General features: G+C 47.2%; 2 long non-coding RNA genes across 3 annotated transcripts in view; one reads left to right on the forward strand and one right to left on the reverse strand.

The window, feature by feature from the left end:
* LOC132690317 (uncharacterized) overlaps window positions 1–18,126 on the reverse strand; it is an 809,984-nt gene that overhangs the window by 356,126 nt on the left and 435,732 nt on the right. The window lies entirely within an intron of this gene.
* On the forward strand, window positions 393–3,870 carry LOC132690318 (uncharacterized). The gene is made up of 2 exons (XR_009615341.3): window positions 393–1,168; window positions 2,075–3,870. It is a non-coding gene; the product is annotated as an uncharacterized LOC132690318 (long non-coding RNA).

The following is an 18,126-nucleotide window of genomic DNA, read 5'->3' on the forward strand; positions in this document are numbered from 1 at the left end:
ATTAGAATATGTATCTATTTATAATTATAGAATATGTATCAGCTGACTAGTCAAATAAATACATAAAAATAATAAACGTATAGAAATCAAATAAAATACGTATCAATGTGTCAGGGGCTTGTAAGTGCTCTAGGGAACCCTGGAACGGTGATGGGGTGAGACAGGGTAGGGTGGTCACAGAAGGTTCTTTGCTGAGGTCACACACGGGCAGAGACCCGAGGGAAGTGAAGGACCAGAGCTTGCCTATTTCTGGGGGGAGGAGTCACAGCTACTGCAAGTACAAACCCCTTGAGGTGGGGTGTGCTCGGTGGGTGGAGCTGAGGAACTCCAAAGAAGCCAACGTGGCCAGAACAGAGCAAGTGGGGGAAGGAGATGAGGAAGAAGGTCAGAAGGAGGGAGGAGGGGAAGGGGAGGGGGCAGATGGTGGGGTCTCAATCAGACTTTGGCTTTTTACTCCGAGAGCACTGAGAAGCCGGGGGAAGCACGTGTTATGGAGGATGGTTGTGGCCGGGGAGGCAGTTGTGGGAGAAGGGTGGCATTCAGGAAACTTCCACAGTCCACGTGAGGAAAGGTGGTAGCTTAGACCAGGGCGGGAGCAGGGGTGGTAATGCGAAACGGCCATGCTCTGCCTGTATTTCAAATGCAGAGCCTGTGAAACGGGCTGCGGATTTCCTGTGGGCTGAGAAAGACAGAAGAGTCGAGAACAACTGCAAAGTCTTCCCTCATCTTTAACACATAAGATGGAATTGTCCAAAACTGAGATGAGAGAAACTTCTGAAGGCATGTGAGCAGGTGGGGAGGTGGGGGCTTCAGTTTGGGAGACATCGGAGGCTTGTGAGGCTGCCTGCATGGGACGGCCAGGAGACGGCTGAGTGTCTGAGTCTGGAGTTCAGGGGAGCATTGGGGACAGAGATGGAAGCTGGGAAAACATCAAGGGGGTTTTCAAATGAGATCACAAAGAGGACCAATTGTGAGAGTAGACAGACAGGAGGTTTCAGAGTTGACCTCTGGGCTGGTCCTGCATCTAAAAAGAGATCAGGGAAATGATGAGGAGACAGCAAGGCAGGCTCAGAAGGCATAACCTGGCAGCGGGGAGGAAACCAACAGCGTGGCATCCTGGAAGGCACATGAAGGAGGCAAAACTGATCACTTGTGTCAACGATGCTAAGTAAGATCTGGGCAAAGAACTGACCTTTGGGTTTGGCATCATGTATGCAACTGGTGACCGCGACCCAAGCAATTACACGGGGATGACAGGGACAACAGCCTGGCTGAAGTTGGTGCAAGGAAGAATGGGAGCAGAGGACAAAGAGACAAGGAGACAAGGAGACAAATTGTAGGTGGAGACTGTTCTAAAGAAAGGCAGTGAATTGGGTGGTAGCTGAAAGGGGAATGTGGTTTCAAGAGGAGGCTTTTCTTTTGTTTTAATTGGAGACATTATACTGTATGTGTGTTAAAATAGCCAGCTAATTAGAGGAGAAAGAACAATTACAGGAGAATATTTTAACCAATTTTACAGGGGGAAGAAGTTAAGGTTCAGAGAGGTGAAGTGATTTCACGAAGGCCACACAGCTAGTTGGCTATGGCTCCGCATTCAGAGCAGATCTGCCTGGATAAAGGCTGCATTCTTAATGATTTCCCCTTTTTGATTCAAATCCTCCCCCACTTCAAGTTCAAGTTCACCTCTTCCTTCATGTAGCTCTCTTCAAATATCCAAGCCAGAAGTGATCTCTGCTTCCTCCCCTGACCTCTCCTATAACCTAATCCTGATTTTTTTATTACAGCTATTCGTTTTCTGTCTCCTACCATATTGTAAGTGTCTAGAAGGCATAGAATATGCATTATAAACCTCTTTATCCTTCCCATCCCCTAACACAGCGCTGAGCGCATGATAGGACCTCGATCAATATGGCTCCAGGCAGGCAGGTAGGAGGCAGAAAGGCTGGTGGGGAAGGAGAGAAGGGAGACAGGCCTTTTCCCCACAGATTCTTCACAGGTTTGACACCTCATATATTATGGTCTGTTTTTTCTGCCCCAGGCTGAGGGACTATATTTACTTTAACTTTCCTCCTAGGAGCTGTTGACTCTTTAGTCATGTCTGACTGTTTTCTGGATCTGCTCCAGACCCACCGCTTCCTGTTAATAATCAGTCAGACATGCAAAAGCTTTGCAAAGGGGAAGGCCGTCCACGTGTGCACCTGTCAGGTCAGGAACCACCTGGAGAGGACTTGTACCGTCTGCTGATTATGGCTGGGAAGAAACTGCAGACGGAGTCTGTGCCTTTCAACTCCCAAGCCCCTGTAGGTCTCCTGCTCAGAGCCAGATCCTGTGCTGGAAAGAAGGGACAATAACAGGGATAAGGCATTGTCCCTGCCTTCACCAGGCTCATGATCCCATGGCAAGGTGACTGGTAACAGCAGAGCTGCTCCGATGGGGGAATTTTGGCCCCTGGAAGTAAAGACAGGAGCAGTGACTTACCCCTCTGGTGGAGGCTCACCAGGGGAGCCCCCTGGGTGAAGATGAGCTTCTTCCCCTGGCCAGAGAGCCCTCCCTACAGTGTGGGCTCCCAGAGCCCTACCTGCTATAGCTCTGAGTGTGGTCTTCCAGCCACAGTCAACCATGGATACCAACTGCCACAAAGCATCAGGCTGGCCAGGACCACTGTCGGGCCCAGAAGAAGTCTGTGCCACATGAATGCCAACCCCACATCTCAGTGAGGATGAAGGCACACTCTGTCATAACCCTGAGGGATAACAGTTTACTCGTCATTCAAAAATAGGAGGCACAGGGAGAGGAGAAAGTCACTCTTTGGAGTTTCTCAGTGTTTCTTGCCCAACGTAGGGAAGGACATAGTAGCAGAGGGGGAAAATATCCCTGAGAAGAACCCTATTATCTTTCTGGAAATGCTGCAAACAGAAGGCACTGAGAAACAAAGCTGGAGAATGCCAGGGCTGTGGAGAAGTCCATCCAGAAAGACAGTCATCAAATTGTGTGGGCGTTGCAGGGAGGGTGCCTACAGGGCAAGGCGTGGGGTTCCTCCAGATTTAATTTTTCTCTTTTACATGCAAGACTTCATAGGATTGCCTCTGAAAAACCTTCCCATGGCTTATTTAAAACCATTTTCTTTTTTTCACAAATCTGGCAACTAAGACTCAGAAAAGATAAGATAGGAGACTCGTTTAAGGTTGCACAGCAAATTACTGATGGAAAGAATAAGGCTTTCTGATGCCAGCACAGAGTTTCTGGATCCAGCCTCTGAGGCTGGATAAACTAGATGGGAACAGCCCTTGAAGGGGACCAGACTGGTGGTCTGAGATTCCAAAATCCAAGTAGACAAGCTGAGGGAGATATTGTATCCAAGGAGGGAATTAATTGCCCTGACTAGAGAAGTGAGGGCAAGGGTCCCATCTACCTACAGAAGGAGGCAGGAATATCCATACATTTCTGTTGGGTTGAGGTTAGGTGCTGTCCAGGCCAGTGAGCTCATACATAAGGCAGGGACATAGTCAGCTACTGAGGTCACCGGGATCCCTTTCCCACTTTCCTCTCTCCTTACAAAGCTTTCAAAGCCCAGATCCCGTATCTCCTTCTTGAAGCCTGATAGACTGACACCATCTCCTCCATTCTATCCCGCAACCTGCTGGGGGAAGAAGAAATGAATCAGACACAGCCTCATTCTGGATGCCCACCGGCAGTAAGGGGAGGTGATGTACAGAGAAACAAGCACAGTACAGGACATCACACATTGTAACAGAGCTTGAAGAGCCCAGAGATTGAAGATGCCTCAAGAGATGAACCCAGGAATTACACAGCCAAACAGTTTCCCTGATGTCCTCTCAAACTCTGGTATTAAATGAGCCTCAAACACCATTCTTCTGTGTATGGGTTTTTTGTTTGTTTGTTTCATTTTGTTTTGTTTTTGAGAGAGAGAGAGAGAAAGGAGGGGGGGACACAGAGAGGGAGAGACAATCTGAAGCAGGCTCCACAGTGTCAGCACACAGCCCAATGCAGGGCTCAAACTCACAAACCATGAGATCATGACCTGAGCCGAAATCAGGAGTCTGCTTATCCAACTGAGCAACCCAGGTACCCCTCCCCCCCCCCCCCCCCCCCCCCCCCCCCCGCCCATCCTTCCGTTTAAAACCCTTCAATGGAGGATACTTTAGGTCTCTAGTAAGTTTCTTTGAAGTCTCCTGTAGCTGATATTAACATAGCCACGCCTGCTTTTCTTTGATTAATGATACATTTTTTTTCCTGTCTTTGACTCTCAGCCTGGCTATACCGTTATATTTGAATTGAGTTTCTTATAGACAACATGTAGTTGAGACATGACTTTTAATCCACTCTACCAATCTCTTTTAATTGGTATATTTACAAAATCGACACATAAGGTAATCACTGATATTTCTTTGCTGGAAATTTGTGTATTCATTATTTCATGTGCTTTTTTTTGTAATTGTCGACTAAACGATTTTGTTGAAGGTGGCTAATACATAGGCCTTGGGATCTAACATGCCTGCTTTCAACACTAGCTTCAACCATGTACTTTATGCTTGAGTTTGGACAAGTTAATTAACCTCACTAAGCCACCATGTCTCATCTGTAAAACGTGTGTTAAGAGTCTTGCACAACGCCAGGCACATGGTGCAAGAGGCCTTTGATGATGATGGCGCCATCCCCGGCTGTGGCGCGAGCGGAGTCTTGACCAGAGGCAAGGATGCCCACAGCTTCCAGGGTGTTCCCAACAGAAGGGGACTGTTTTCTTTGTTAAGTTTTAACTTGCAACTGACAGAACCCTTGCTGCAAAGTAATTTATTTGTTGCCTCCAGGCTCATGTTTAGAAGGGCTCCCTGTTCTGTCCCAGGCTGATTTTCCAAACATTAACATATGTCAAGAGCTCACACAAAGCCAAGGATGTAAAACGGCTCTTCAGGAGAAGAAAGAGTGAGGGCGGTTCAGGGAGGCAGGGGAGAGACAGGAGGCAAAGACTTGTGAGCAAGTAGGGTGAAACTGGGGACTGGAGGTAACCTGAAAACAGAGCCCAGGGTGGGAGGTAGGGGTGGGGCTGCCAAGAGGGAGGCTTGGATTTGCACAATGAGGGTGGCAGCAGCTATTTTTCAGAACCCACCTACTAGGAGCTGCCTTCTGTATACACACCCCATTTAGTCCTCTCGAATCCCTCAAACCCCACGTAAAGTCGGTATCACCCGTTTTACAGAACACAGAACTGAAACTCATAGACGTCAGGCAACTGGTCCAAAGTTCACCCGGGCAGCATGGAGCAGAGTGGGGATTCACATGTGGATCTGCCTGATGCCAGGCATCAAGGCTTTTCTCCCAGATCTCTCTTCGCTGGAGAAATCCACAGTGTCAGAGGAGGAAGCATCTTTACTCTTTGATGTGCGTCAACTCTCTTTTAACAGATTGGGAAACTGAGGCTCATAAAGATGAAGTGAGGTTCCCAGCTCACAGAGCTATAGGAGGAGAGACATGACTGGGATATGGGTCAAAGGGCCCCCATACACCCAGATCTTCAAGTTGGTCCTCAGGGAAGCTCCCAGCTGCCTCTCTGCCCATCTGTCTGTCCATCACGTTGCCAAGTCGGACAGATCTTCACCATGTTACCTCCCTCAGCATTCCTGTCACTCGCCTAGACCCTTAGCCTCCTGGGCTCTGACAGCCTGTCTCTAGTCTGTTTCCCCAGGTTCAGACCTAAGAGGAGGTGACATCTGTTGTCTGCCTCCTATGATCCCAATCTGATAGGTTCCTCTTCACAGGCTTCACACATCGCCCCTCATTCATTCACAATTACAGGTCCAGATACAACCTCTATAGCAGACACTGTGTAGGTTGCTGGGCACACAAAGATAAATAACACAGAATCCCTGCCCTCAATGAGTTTGTATTCTATGGAGAGGCAAAAGCATGGGGAGATGACTGCAGGGCAATGGGGGCAATGGGCTCCAACTGATCGCCTCCCCACACTTCTTCTGCCACTTCAAGGAATCCCTGAAGAGGTGAGACATTTGCACATACAAAAAATCTTGCTGCCAGCACCGTAAACAATGGATGAGAGCAGACACAGGAAGTGTCCGGCTGCCAGGCCAGTTAGGATGCTGAGAGAATGTGCCAGCTGAAAGCAGATGAGGGACCTAACAAAGGAGGCACAGCAATGACAGAGTGGGGACAATGGAGGCAGAAGTAAGTCAGAAGCTCGTGTGACGGGTGAATAGCACTTGGTGACTGGTTGGCAGGGGTGAGAAGGTACAGAAGGATCTGTGGGGGTGACAGGCTTAGTGGCTGCACTCAGGTCTGGCCCGGGGGCATGGAAGGTGAGCTGAATTAAATGCTGAGAGCAGAGACCTGTGCAAACGCACGTCTCTAACCAGCTAAGAGGAATCTACTGAAAAGAAAAAGGACTAATTACCACCAAGCTGCAGTTGAATACATCCCGGGCTCATTGCTCTGATTGGCCTGACCTCTGAGATGTAAGACATCGCCATTGCAAGTGAGGAGGTGGAGGTTACTCTAGGATTAAGAGTCATCTGATCTGAATGCTCTGGGCTTTTGTCAAAGACAAAGAAGAGTGTTTCACCAGAATTTCCTTAAACTTCTCTTTTAAACATGAAAGCTATGCATCTCAAAATATAATGGCATCTAAGGAAGAGAACCTCCCCAAAGTGCACAGAGGCCAAGAAGTTACCAATGCTTTTGCACAAATGGAGCATCATGAGGAACTTCAAAAACTTGCAAGAGAGAAATTTATACCCAGCAGTGACAGACGGGGAAACTAAGGTCCAGATGGCAAGGGCTGCTCAAGGTCTCATTCCTCACTGCTGGAGACAGACTCCCAGTCGGAGTCTTTCTGAAAAGCAGGATAGCAGAGAGGCCAAGTAGGAGACCTATGTGAGTTGAAAGCGACACCTGGATGACTCTGAGAGGTCTGTGTCTAGCCTGTTTCTCCCAGTTTGGACCTACGGGGAGGGTCCATCTCCTATGGATTCACCTCCTGCAACCCCAGTCTGAAGGGTTCTTCTTCACAGCCTTGCACACTTTGTTCAAAATTAAACATCCAGATACACCCTCTGTAGCAGATAGCAGGCACTCGATATTCTAAGCCTCCCCTTCCACATTTGTTAAATGGGAACACAGCAGCACCTGCCTCTTTCGCAGGTGGGCTGTGGCAAGTCAGTAAGGTGAAGCACTTTCTACAGCATCTCAAATGTAGTAAAACACAGTGTGTGTTGCCTCTCGTCATTTCCAGCGCCCCCCCCACACACACCCATCACAGTTGTGATGGACACAACCATGTCCATCATGAATGAAGGCTGATGGAAAGCCCAGCCTTTGTTCATGATGAACATAGTTTTGACAGGATGGGCAAGGAGGGTCTCTGCTTGAAGGGACCTCCTGTACAGAGACTACTGTGATCTGCTGAGCACCACGTGCACAGGGGCCTGGGTGAATTTACGCACAAGGAGAAATACGGCAGAGAAGAGAAGGTGTCAGCAAAAGAAGGAAGAGTACTCCATTTTTAATTAGTGACTTGTTGGATCTCTTCAGACACTAACCCTTCCAGGGAAGGAAAGGCATAGGCTCCCTATGCACTTTGATACAGACACACGGGCAGATTAGAGGCCAGGCTCTACCAGCAACCCTTGAAAGAAAGCTTCATCTCAAAAGGCCAGCCAGATGTCATTCTGAGGGTGTCTGTTTATCTACTGCTGTATCATAAGTCATCCCCAAACTTAGTAGCATAACTAAGGTTCTGGGCAGGGGGTAGGAAGGAGTTCAGGCAGGGCACAGAGGGGAAGGCTTATCTCTGTGCCACAAGGTCTGCGACTTCGGCTGGAAGACTCAAATTGCAAGGAATGACTCAGAATCATCTGAGGCTTCTGTGTTCACATGTCTGCACCTTAACAGGGATGATCAGAAGGCTAGTCTCAGCTGGGATGGTCTACTGGGTTGATGGCATTTCCAGCATGGTGGTGCCAGAGTTCCCAGATCTGGTGTTCAAGAAAAGAAAAGGGAAGCTATATGGCCATTATGATCTAGTTTCAAAAGTCACATAGTATCACTTCTGCTATGTTTATTGGTTGAAGGAGTCACAAACTCATCTAGGTTCAAGGGTCAAGGACAAAGACCCCATCTCTGGATGGGAGAAATGTTAAAGAACTTTCGTCCATGTTTTAAAACCTATATGGTGGGGGGGTGGGGGGAGCACCTAGCTGGCTCAGTCAGTAGAGCACACGACTCTTGATCTTGAAGTCATGAGTTCAAGCCCCATGCTGGGCCTGGAGCCTACATAAAAAAATAAAATAAAGTAAAGTAAAGTAAAGTAAAGTAAAGTAAAGTAAAGTAAGGTAAAATAAAGTAAAATAAGATAAGATAAAATAAAATAAAATAAAATAAAATAAAATAAAATAAAATAAAATAAAATAAAGTAAAACCTACATAGAGGGGATGTTCTAGATGTCTCTCAAAGGAATTCAAAAATCTGAGGTAGCGTTGGCTGAATCTTCCAAAATGGTGTGGCATTTAAGAACTCAGAGGATGTTCAGGGAACTTCTACCCCTACACTTTAGAGACGAGGGCTCTAAGGCCATGGGAGGGAGTTGAAGAATGGAGCACACTGTGACATGGGTGGGGATATTGAAGCCAAGAAAAAAGAACTGGCTTACCCCATAGATGATGGCACACTTGGGTTTTCAAACAGTGATGATACGAAGGAGAAACTGGGTACCTGAAACTCACAGATAAAATGTAAACCCCATTTAGCTTTTTGTTCTACCTTTCCAACTATTTCTTGCCATTAGTTGTAGGATACAGTCAGGGGCCAACAGACAACAAAGAACCATGTGATGAGATAAGGATGTGGATGATCTTGAGACGTGGACATTTTCATCGTTGCCTTGTGTAACATGACCCAGGGTCTGAAGAGAAGGGATTTCTCGTGAATCCAGACCCACATTCAGGCTGTGTGTAGTGACCTGATCAGACAGACCTAGAGATATGTTTAAGTTAATTTAGGGTACATTTCATAAGTGAATTGAATGTATTCAACTGTCATCTGTATTTCTTTTAGAAGATTCTAATTAATAAACTCCTCTAGGGGCAGCTGGGTGGCTTAGTCGGTTAAGTGTCAGACTTTGGCTCAGGTCATGATCTCACGGTTTGTGTGTTCGAGTCCCACATCGGGCTCTCTGCTGACAGCTCAGAGCCTGAAGCCTGCTTCAGATTCTGTGTTCCCTCTCTCTCTGCTCCGCCCCCATTCATTCTCTCTCTCTCAAAAATAAATAAAAAAGTTAAAATTTGTTTATAAATAAATAAATAAATAAGTAACCCCTCTAGATATTGCTGAAGGAGGCAGACTGCTTGGACATTTGAAGCCAAGATGCTGGTGACGTTGGTTTGCAATCAAAGCAAGGTATCCTAGATGGGTCCTATTTAGGACCTTTCCTTGTTCAAGTGGGTTATTCCTAAATACCACAAACAAAAGAGGGGCCAAGAAAAGTCTTTATAAACAATTTGGTGTTGTTAGTTCTTACAAACACAGTGAGGTTTCACCTTCCTTAAAGGTGAGGATCCTGGCTCATTCTAAAAGTTATATAACAGGGCATTACACATTTAACACTCTTGCAACATCTCCTTGGCCTTCACCATTCCAAGAAGACCCTACCTACTGCCTTTCTTAAGGGCTGATTCCAGGCCATTCATTCATTGCTATTCTCCACAGTGCCTGACAAAGGAGCTGGATTGAATAAAATTCCTTTGCTGGGTGACTAAATGCAAAAAGTCCTGGCATACAGCGTGGGTCATCAGTGACTGGGGGTTGAACTTGAGTAGTGTTCATTTGCTGATGGAATCCTTGAATTTTGAATTATAAGAGGCATTTATACTTTAAGGGAGAACGTGGACAAAAATGGGGTGGGCCAGACGAGGTCAGAATGATGTGCCCAACCTTGGGGGTGCCTTGGTGGCTCAGTTGGTTGAGCATCCAACCAGCTCAGGTCATGATCTTGTGTTCATGGGCTCAATCCTCGCATTGGGCTCTGTGCTGACAGCTCAGAGCCTGGAGCCTGCTTTGGATTCTGTGTCTCCCCCTCTCTCTGCCCCTCCTCCCTTGCTCATACCCTGTCTCTCTCTGTCTCTCAAAAAATAAAATAAGATCTTAAAAAAAAAAAAAATGATGTGCCCAACTTTGATATTCTCTCCTTACTAAGGCAGAGGCCCCAGGAAGCAGGCAGAGTAGTGAAAAGAGCTTGCTTTAGTGTTTTAGGAGGGAAAAGCTTATACTTATTCACTGCATTCTGGCAGTGGCTATATTTATAATATTCCTTAGGGTGGGGATAGGGATTTTTGCATTCATGTAGCACTTCGGTAGATTTTGTTAGGCATCTACTATATGTCAGATGTTACGTTATCTGTTAGGGCTTCAGACATGAAAAGGACACAGTACCTTACCCACAGGAAGTTTCATATTAGAAGTGAAAATAAAATGGCAGACTGGAAAAAATGACAATGTGTGGAGGTTAATACTGGGAAGAAAATCCTTGAGTATTTCCAGAGGTCACAAAGCTCACTCTTTCCTATGTCCCAAGAGCTAAGGAATGTTGTCATAAGGGTGAGGTTGTTCTCCTTCTGGCAATTTTGTGAGTACCCAGGGTGCTGTATAACCTAAAACTCAATAGAAATACTAGGGTTTTTTGCTTTTTTGTTTTTTACCTTTCAACTTAGTTCTAGAACCTGGTTAGAGGACTCTTGGTACATGTGTAGAGGAAAGAACTAGGTTTGTAGCCACATGGACTTTCCTTCATGTGATTCTAGCCATGGGACTTCAGCAGAGTAACTTGAACCTGAATCTCCGTGTCAACAACCAGAAAATACCCACCTCATGTGGCTGTTGCATTTGATGGCAAACATGTGAACGTGCCTGAGGCACAGTGGGTATCTCGTCATGTTAATTCATTATTTCCCATTTATAAATGTTTCTTTGATGTTATTACCACAATTTTTTTTTTTACATTGAGTATCTGATGCCAAAATGTAAATGAGTTGGAAATAAAAGGCATTTGCCTAAACAGACAGCAGAAAATGTAGAAAAGTAAGGTTCATCCTGAAACCCCAAAGGCATTTTGGTCTCTGTTTTGTGGGTAAAGAGATCAGCTATCAATAGTCATTAGTGATTTAAAATTGAATCACTTGCAAAACAACTAGTAAAAGGGTGATAATTTTTCATGCTCAGGAAAGATGACCCATTCGGGGCTTCAAAATTAACAGCAAGAAATATGTTGTCAATATGACAGCAACACAGACCATAATTAATCAGATCCCAGTCCCTCTGTCTGCTGGGAAATCTCCCGAGCCTGTTCCAAGCACCTTAAAAGATAAAAGTTGACCTTGCCCCACTTGCCCAATAATAATTTATAGATGTGTAAACGTTTACCACAACAATTACAGGCTGGCCTAATGAAATTCCAGGGGCACAAGTCACAAAAGACCTGAATGTGCATCATAAATTCAGATCAGTCCCGCAGGCTGGGATCTGCAGATCAATTATAAGTCAAGGCAAATCCTTTCAAGAGCATACCTTTTCCAGGCGATGGGGGGCTGGGGGCTTTGTGGCCTGTCAGGACCCCTTAAGGGATCCAGACATATATGTGCCAGATCCTGAATGCTAACCCTGTGATATTCTTCACTTAGAAGCCAGTGAACTTTTAGGAGCCTTTACTTCCTCATCTGTGAAATGGGTAGGTGACGGTGGGCTTCCTTGCACAGTAGTTGTGAACACGATCACTTCATCCATTCATTTGATAAGTACTTCCTAATTATCTTCTATATTCCAGAAATCTAGTGATGACACAGTTCCTGGCTCTTGGCAGATATGAAAGAAATGGTGGCTATGACATGTTTATCATAATAACCAGCATCATTACTGTTGGAAGTTTATTCCTTAGGCATTTTATTATGATGATGTAACAAATTTACTCCTTGGGAAGTTAGAGGACGAGAAGAAAAATAGGAAACTGGGAAAAGCTACCAGGTTACTAGTAACTCTTCCAAGCCCCTCGGAGACTGGTGTTGGGGTTTAAGCAAGGGGAAAAATGAAGGAAACTTCTCTCTTGCATCACACAGACAGAACTGTTAAAGGAGAGGAGACTGACATGACCTGGGGTTGTGCCTGAGACACATCATTCACTCCTTATGGTAATTCTGTTGAGTTCGCTATTGCTACCCCCACTGAACTATAAAATAATTGAGATTTCAGGAGGTGAATCCCAGAGAAAGAGAAGTAAGTGACAAAGACCTTTGATTATAGACTAACGAATTTGGGAGGAACCTGTGAGGACAAATGACTCCCAGAGTCCTGGGAGAAAATGGTTACCCAGCCCGGGGAAGGATATCCCCATTCAGGGAGCAGGAAAGAGCCAGCACCTGCCAACCTCCCCTAGGCAGCTCGTGAAATGGGAGACAGACAGGAAACACACAAGTGCCACCTGCCTGTTTCTCCCTCCAGCCATGCATTCAGATGTCATCCTACACGGTGAATGGGAATATTCAGGAAAATGATGGTCTCATCTAACATTTCACAGGCTGCCATTGCTGTCTGCTTTTAGCAAAACTTGATCCTATTAAAACAAATGCAAATGCAAGACAAGTGCCCTGAATGCCACACTCAGAAAGCACTCTGTCTCTGATTAATCCTAAATGTGACCGTTCGATGTGTGCACTTTTCTTTTCCTTAAGTATAAAGCCCATTTGTGAAGAAAGATTTGTTCCAACTGATCGCTTGACTACTAATCTCAGCACTGACATCTTTTTTTTTTCTCCTTCGTTACTAAAAGAATCAACTTCAGACCTCTGATTTTTTAAGAGTATTTGGGAGTAGAGAACCTAGGCTTTGATTAGTTGATCCAGGTCCTGGGTAACCCATACCCTATTTCAAACTACCCAGATGTGGGGGTGCTTTAAAGGAAATGTCTCCCAGCTGAGCCCAGTGGTAAAAAGTCAAGTTTGTGAGGCAAACCTCCTGAGATAGAACCCTACCAGGATTTAAAATACTTACACAAAGTACTTAAAAATGCGCCTGACACAGGGGCCTCTGGGTGACTCAGTCGGTTGAGAGTCCAACTTCGGCTCAGGTCATGATCTCGAGGTTTGTGGGTTTGAGCCCTGCGTCGGGCTCTGTGCTGACAGCTCAGAGCCTGGATCCTGCTTCAGATTCTGTCTCCCTCTCTCTGCCCGCCCCCCCCACTCACACTCTGTCTCTCTCTCCTTCAAAAATAAATAAACATTTAAAAAAATTTTTTTAATGCCCCTGACACAGGGGCGCCTGGGTGGCTCAGTAAAGTGAGCATCCAACTTTGGCTCAGGTCATGATCTCACAGTCTGTGAGTTCGAGCCCTGCGTTGGGCTCTGTGCTGATAGCTCAGACCCTGGAGCCTGTTTCCGATTCTGCGTCTCCCTCTCTCTCTCTCAAAAATAAACAAACATTGATAAAAATGTTTCTGACACATATTAATCCCCAGCAGACTTTAGCTAGAATGACTATTGTCCTTGCAGAAGGGGAGAGGGCAGCTCAAGTGCTCTCATCTCCAGGTGAGATTTCTTACTCCAGGGCTCACCTCCACGTTCTCTCTGCCTGTTACACTACAATGAAGGCCAAGCACTTGATAAGTGCCAGCCACCCTGCCAGGGATTTTGCAAGCATCATTTCACTATAGCTCCTAGAAGGAAGCACAACTTGTGATTCCCTTTATATGCGGGGTGAAGGGGGGCAGGGCACAGAGAGGTGACAGCGATGAGGTAGGTCCAGAGCCTGAGCCATTCGGGCTCGGGCCCTGCAGTCTCTGACCTGTCACATCCAGTAGCCCTCTGACCTGGGTCAGGCAGGATGCTGATGTAAGGGGGAACCTTAGAGAAGTGACATGCTCCCACTGGGCATGACAGATCCCAAGGAAACCTCTAGGAATTGGAAAACAATCCTGGGGGGCCTCCCTGCTTCCTCCAGGGCAAAGGGGGAACAAAGGATAGGAGACGGTAACAAAACCAAAGGGTGAGACCCCAAAGAGACATACTGGGTGACTCAATTATAAGAGGTTCACAAGCAGAGCAAACATCATCAGAACAGTGGGAGCCAGTGGGGAACATGGACTGAATGAAAAGGGATGGAGAGAAACGTATATCTTATTGGGGTTTGGGCTACGTGGTGATACAGTTGTCAAAAATAACAGCATTGCATTTCAGTGAGTGTGAAGTTTATCCTCAATTGGTACTAAGTTTGTAAACGACACAGAGCTGAGAAGGGTGGGGCAGAGCAGGAGATGGGATGGCCGGAGGCCACAGGAGTGACACTCTAGGGCACGGGGCGGAGGCATGCTGGGGGCATAGGAGGGGCTACCTGAGTCACAGACCTGGAGTCACAGCTACTCAGCCTCGCTGACTGTCCCTCCTGTGGGCCTGATCTGAGCCTTGGGGGCCCTCCGTCGCTCATGCTACCTTGTCAGCACCCCACCTTCTGCTCCGTGGTCCAGGCTCCATGCACATCACATCGGCAGAAGGTGAAGGGAGACACCGATAAGTACAAATGCTTTCTTAGCCCCCACGAAAGAGGCCCAGCATGTGGACTCCCTGCAAATGTCTCCACCTGTTAGCTGCTGCCCCATCTCCCCGGGACCCAAGGCAGGGTGCAGCCCAGGAACCAAGAAGTCCTCCCTCCTGGGTGGGTGCCTTGGCCACACTGGGATAAGGTGATGTGGAAATCAGTTCGTGTCCTCCATCATTATTTGAGCAATGGAAAGGTCTCACAGAGGCCTGACCCCCATTCTTTGCCAAGCCCATGATCTTGAACGCTCAACGTATTCTCGTTGTAATTTGAAAAAAATGATTTGATCTGTTTATTCTCTACCCTCCAAACCAGACCCCCAGCCACCTGTGTCCTGGCACCACTTGCCCCTGGGAGTTGGCAACGTGCATGAAGCTCTGTCTCCCCTCCATTCACGCTTCCACATCTGCACCTCCCTCTGCCTAGAACGTTTCTTCCTACGTCATCTTTCTAGCAGTTTGCTAATTCCTCTCAAGACCCAGCTCATGTCCCGATGTCTGCAAACATGCCCAGTGCTGCTGACTCTGCTCCTACCCCTGTGTTCACAGTGTTTACGGCACCCCGCTGGCGCCTGGTCTCCCTCAAGACCCAACAGCTACTTACCAGGGGGGGCTAGGACTCCATTGTTCTATCCTCCCAGCATGGTACCACGTAATGGGAAAATGCTCGTTATGGATCGAGAACACACACACAATAAAGAGAACAGTACTCTGCCAAGATCTTCCTTCTTCTGGGTCCAGGGCCGCCTGCTAGGGATATGCCTCGGGGCCGCAGTGGGACCAGTGGACATTCTCCCACCGCACGTCTTCCATGGCCCAGGTCTTCCGTGTTCTGCTGAAGGCAGGACTTCCTGCACCCACAGGGTCTGGAGCAGGGGAGCCTCTTGTACCAACCACAAAAACAGAATTGAAAAGGATAATGATTTCCCCGTGTGTGAGGGGAGAAAAGGCCATTTGTCTCCAGTCTGCAGTTGACATATGCGTTCAGGCCTTTTTCTTTTCCTTCTTTTAATTATTATTATTAATTCTAAACTCCTCAACATAGAGGGGATCTAAGTGACCAGTAGGAAAAGGATAGTCTTGTTATGCACTGAAATTCTGGGCCTGTGCTGGGAATCGTCAAGCAAAGAAATCAGCTAACCCAGAGGGTAAGCGGCCCCACCTCCAGAGTCCAGAGCAGCCGCTGCCTGGGATCCAGGGAAGGCCTTGATGCAGGGTTGCCATGGCGACAGAGCTGTCACAGGCCCAGGGCCTTGCTGGGTAAGCACAAATGGATGGCATGCAGGATCCCTCTTTTCAATTGAAGATTACCACTAATTTGCAATTAGTTGGAGGAAAATTGGAGATGGAGAAAAAGGAATTGCTCCTTTCAGCAAACATCCACCACTACTGAAAACTGACTTTTCCCCTGAGTCACGGTGGACAGGGAAGAAAACTTGTATCTCTAAAGAACACAGGCGATGGTGCTGGATAGAAGGAATGAATCCTGGTTCTCTCATGTCAGGGCTGTGTGACCTTGAAGAAGTCTTAGCCTCTCTGGCTTTACTTTCTTCAGCTATCAAACCAACACATGGTTAATATGAAGGTTAAATGAAATAACAGTAGTTAAGTGCCCAGCTAACGCTGAGTCTCACTGTCACTCTTGAGATTTTTCACTCATTCACAAAGTCTTCTCCCCTTTCCTTGCCATTCTCTCTATCCAATTTGTTCATTTTACTAATACTCATTAAGCATCTTTCTGCCCTGGCGTAGTCTAGAAACTGCCGCTCATCAGGTCCACAGGCAGCCATCAGTCAGAATCACATCCTACTTATAGCCCTATAGGCCGTTTCACGTTCGCCACCTTCTCCATGATGTCTTCCAGGGCCCATCAGCCCCTTCTCTTCTGCATTCCTGCCAACTGGGAGAGTCAAGACTCACCCTTGACCCTCAGCACAAGATCTTCGTAGGTCCTTTAGGAGCTGGAAAGATTCCAGGAGCTGAGGTTCATAGGGCTGATAGCCCAAGGCAACAATAAAGGCAGGGACTGTGAGAAAAGGAGAGTCAGGACTTGCTAAGTCTGAGATCTGAGATCTTCCGGAACAGGGACTGGGCTCTGCTCATCTCTGAGGTCTGACCCCCAGGATGACCATGCAGAGTGGGCACCAGATCGTTGGCTGGCTGGGGAAATCCCGCTGGAACAGCTAGAACAAACTGAGCTGTTCCCTCTGCCTAGAGGGCCCTTCTCCTCTGTGCCTTGCAGAAACCCACACTTCTGGCTTCAAGTCCAAGGACCCAGAGTATACATGGGAAAGAGTCTCTTGCTCTCTCTGTGCATCCACCCACCCCTACATTGTCAGGAGGAGCTGAGAGCTAGTCCAGAGGGGAGAAGTGCTGGACATTTGTCAAACAAGCCCCTGTTATCCCTCCTCCCAAAGGCCACGCGGCACGGGGGCTAGAGGACTGTGCCCAAGTCCTGCCTCTCACTAACTGTGTGACCTTGCACAAGTTACTTCTTGAAGCTACATTTCATTCTTTGCAAAAATGAGTAATGATGATTTGGTATTTCCAGGGAACAGCCTGCTGTCCAAGTCTGAATCGCAGGGCCAGGAGTAAAAGCTGTTCTCGTTCAAAAATCGGGACACGAACCAGTAAGTACAGCAGGAGCTTCACGGTGACGGGAGTGAAGAACTCAGGCCCCTGGCCTGCAAGAGCCGGGCAGTAAACCAGAAGGAAACCAAGGCTGCCATGCTGTACACAAAGCTGGCATCCAGAGCAGCACTGGCACTGGCGTTTCCAGCTCACCTTCTTCCTGCTAGAAGGGATGACATTGACTAATGGAGGATCATCCACCCACACAGTAAGCCACAAGGAATTATGAATTCCATTACCCAGCAACTCGTCCGAGATGCCTCTCGGCTCACCCTCAGACGGGAAGTCTCACCCAGCAAATGGAGGGCCCTGGGAAGCAGAATGGTTCACGGGGATGGAAGGCTGGCTAATTAAGTCCTTGACCAACACCAAGCTGTTCTCCCCTCATGATGCCTTTCCCCTTTCTGGTAGAGGTGGAAAGAGGGCAGAAAGGGTCAGAACAACCATGTTATAACAACTGCTCCACTGTGGGAGCCTGGAGAGGGGATCTGATCTCTTTGAGTTCCATGTGCCTTCTCTAACAAATGAGAATACTACTGCTTCCCATGAGGGAAGAAATGTGTGCAGCCCTCGGAAAAGCCCTCGGAAGCCCAAGATCACTGATGAGGGACACTGGCCATCATTGGTGACAGTGACCTGCAGAAGGTTTTATCGTCATCCCCATAAAGACAGCTTTCATTTTTCAAATGTGGGGTCCACCGATCTTGGGGGCTTACCATTCATTATTTCATATACTCTCAAAATAATGGACAGGGGTGTTCTTATTATACCCCTCATGACAGCAGGGTGATTGAAACTCGGGATTAACGACTCGCCAATGGTCACACCACTTCTTAAATACTCAAGACAAAATGTGCACCTATCCCTCTGACTCCACAGCCCGTGTCTCCA

The sequence above is a fragment of the Panthera onca genome, chromosome E2 (assembly GCF_046562875.1).
Source record: "Panthera onca isolate mPanOnc1 chromosome E2, mPanOnc1 haplotype 2, whole genome shotgun sequence".
In the NCBI taxonomy this organism is placed as follows: domain Eukaryota; kingdom Metazoa; phylum Chordata; class Mammalia; order Carnivora; family Felidae; genus Panthera; species Panthera onca.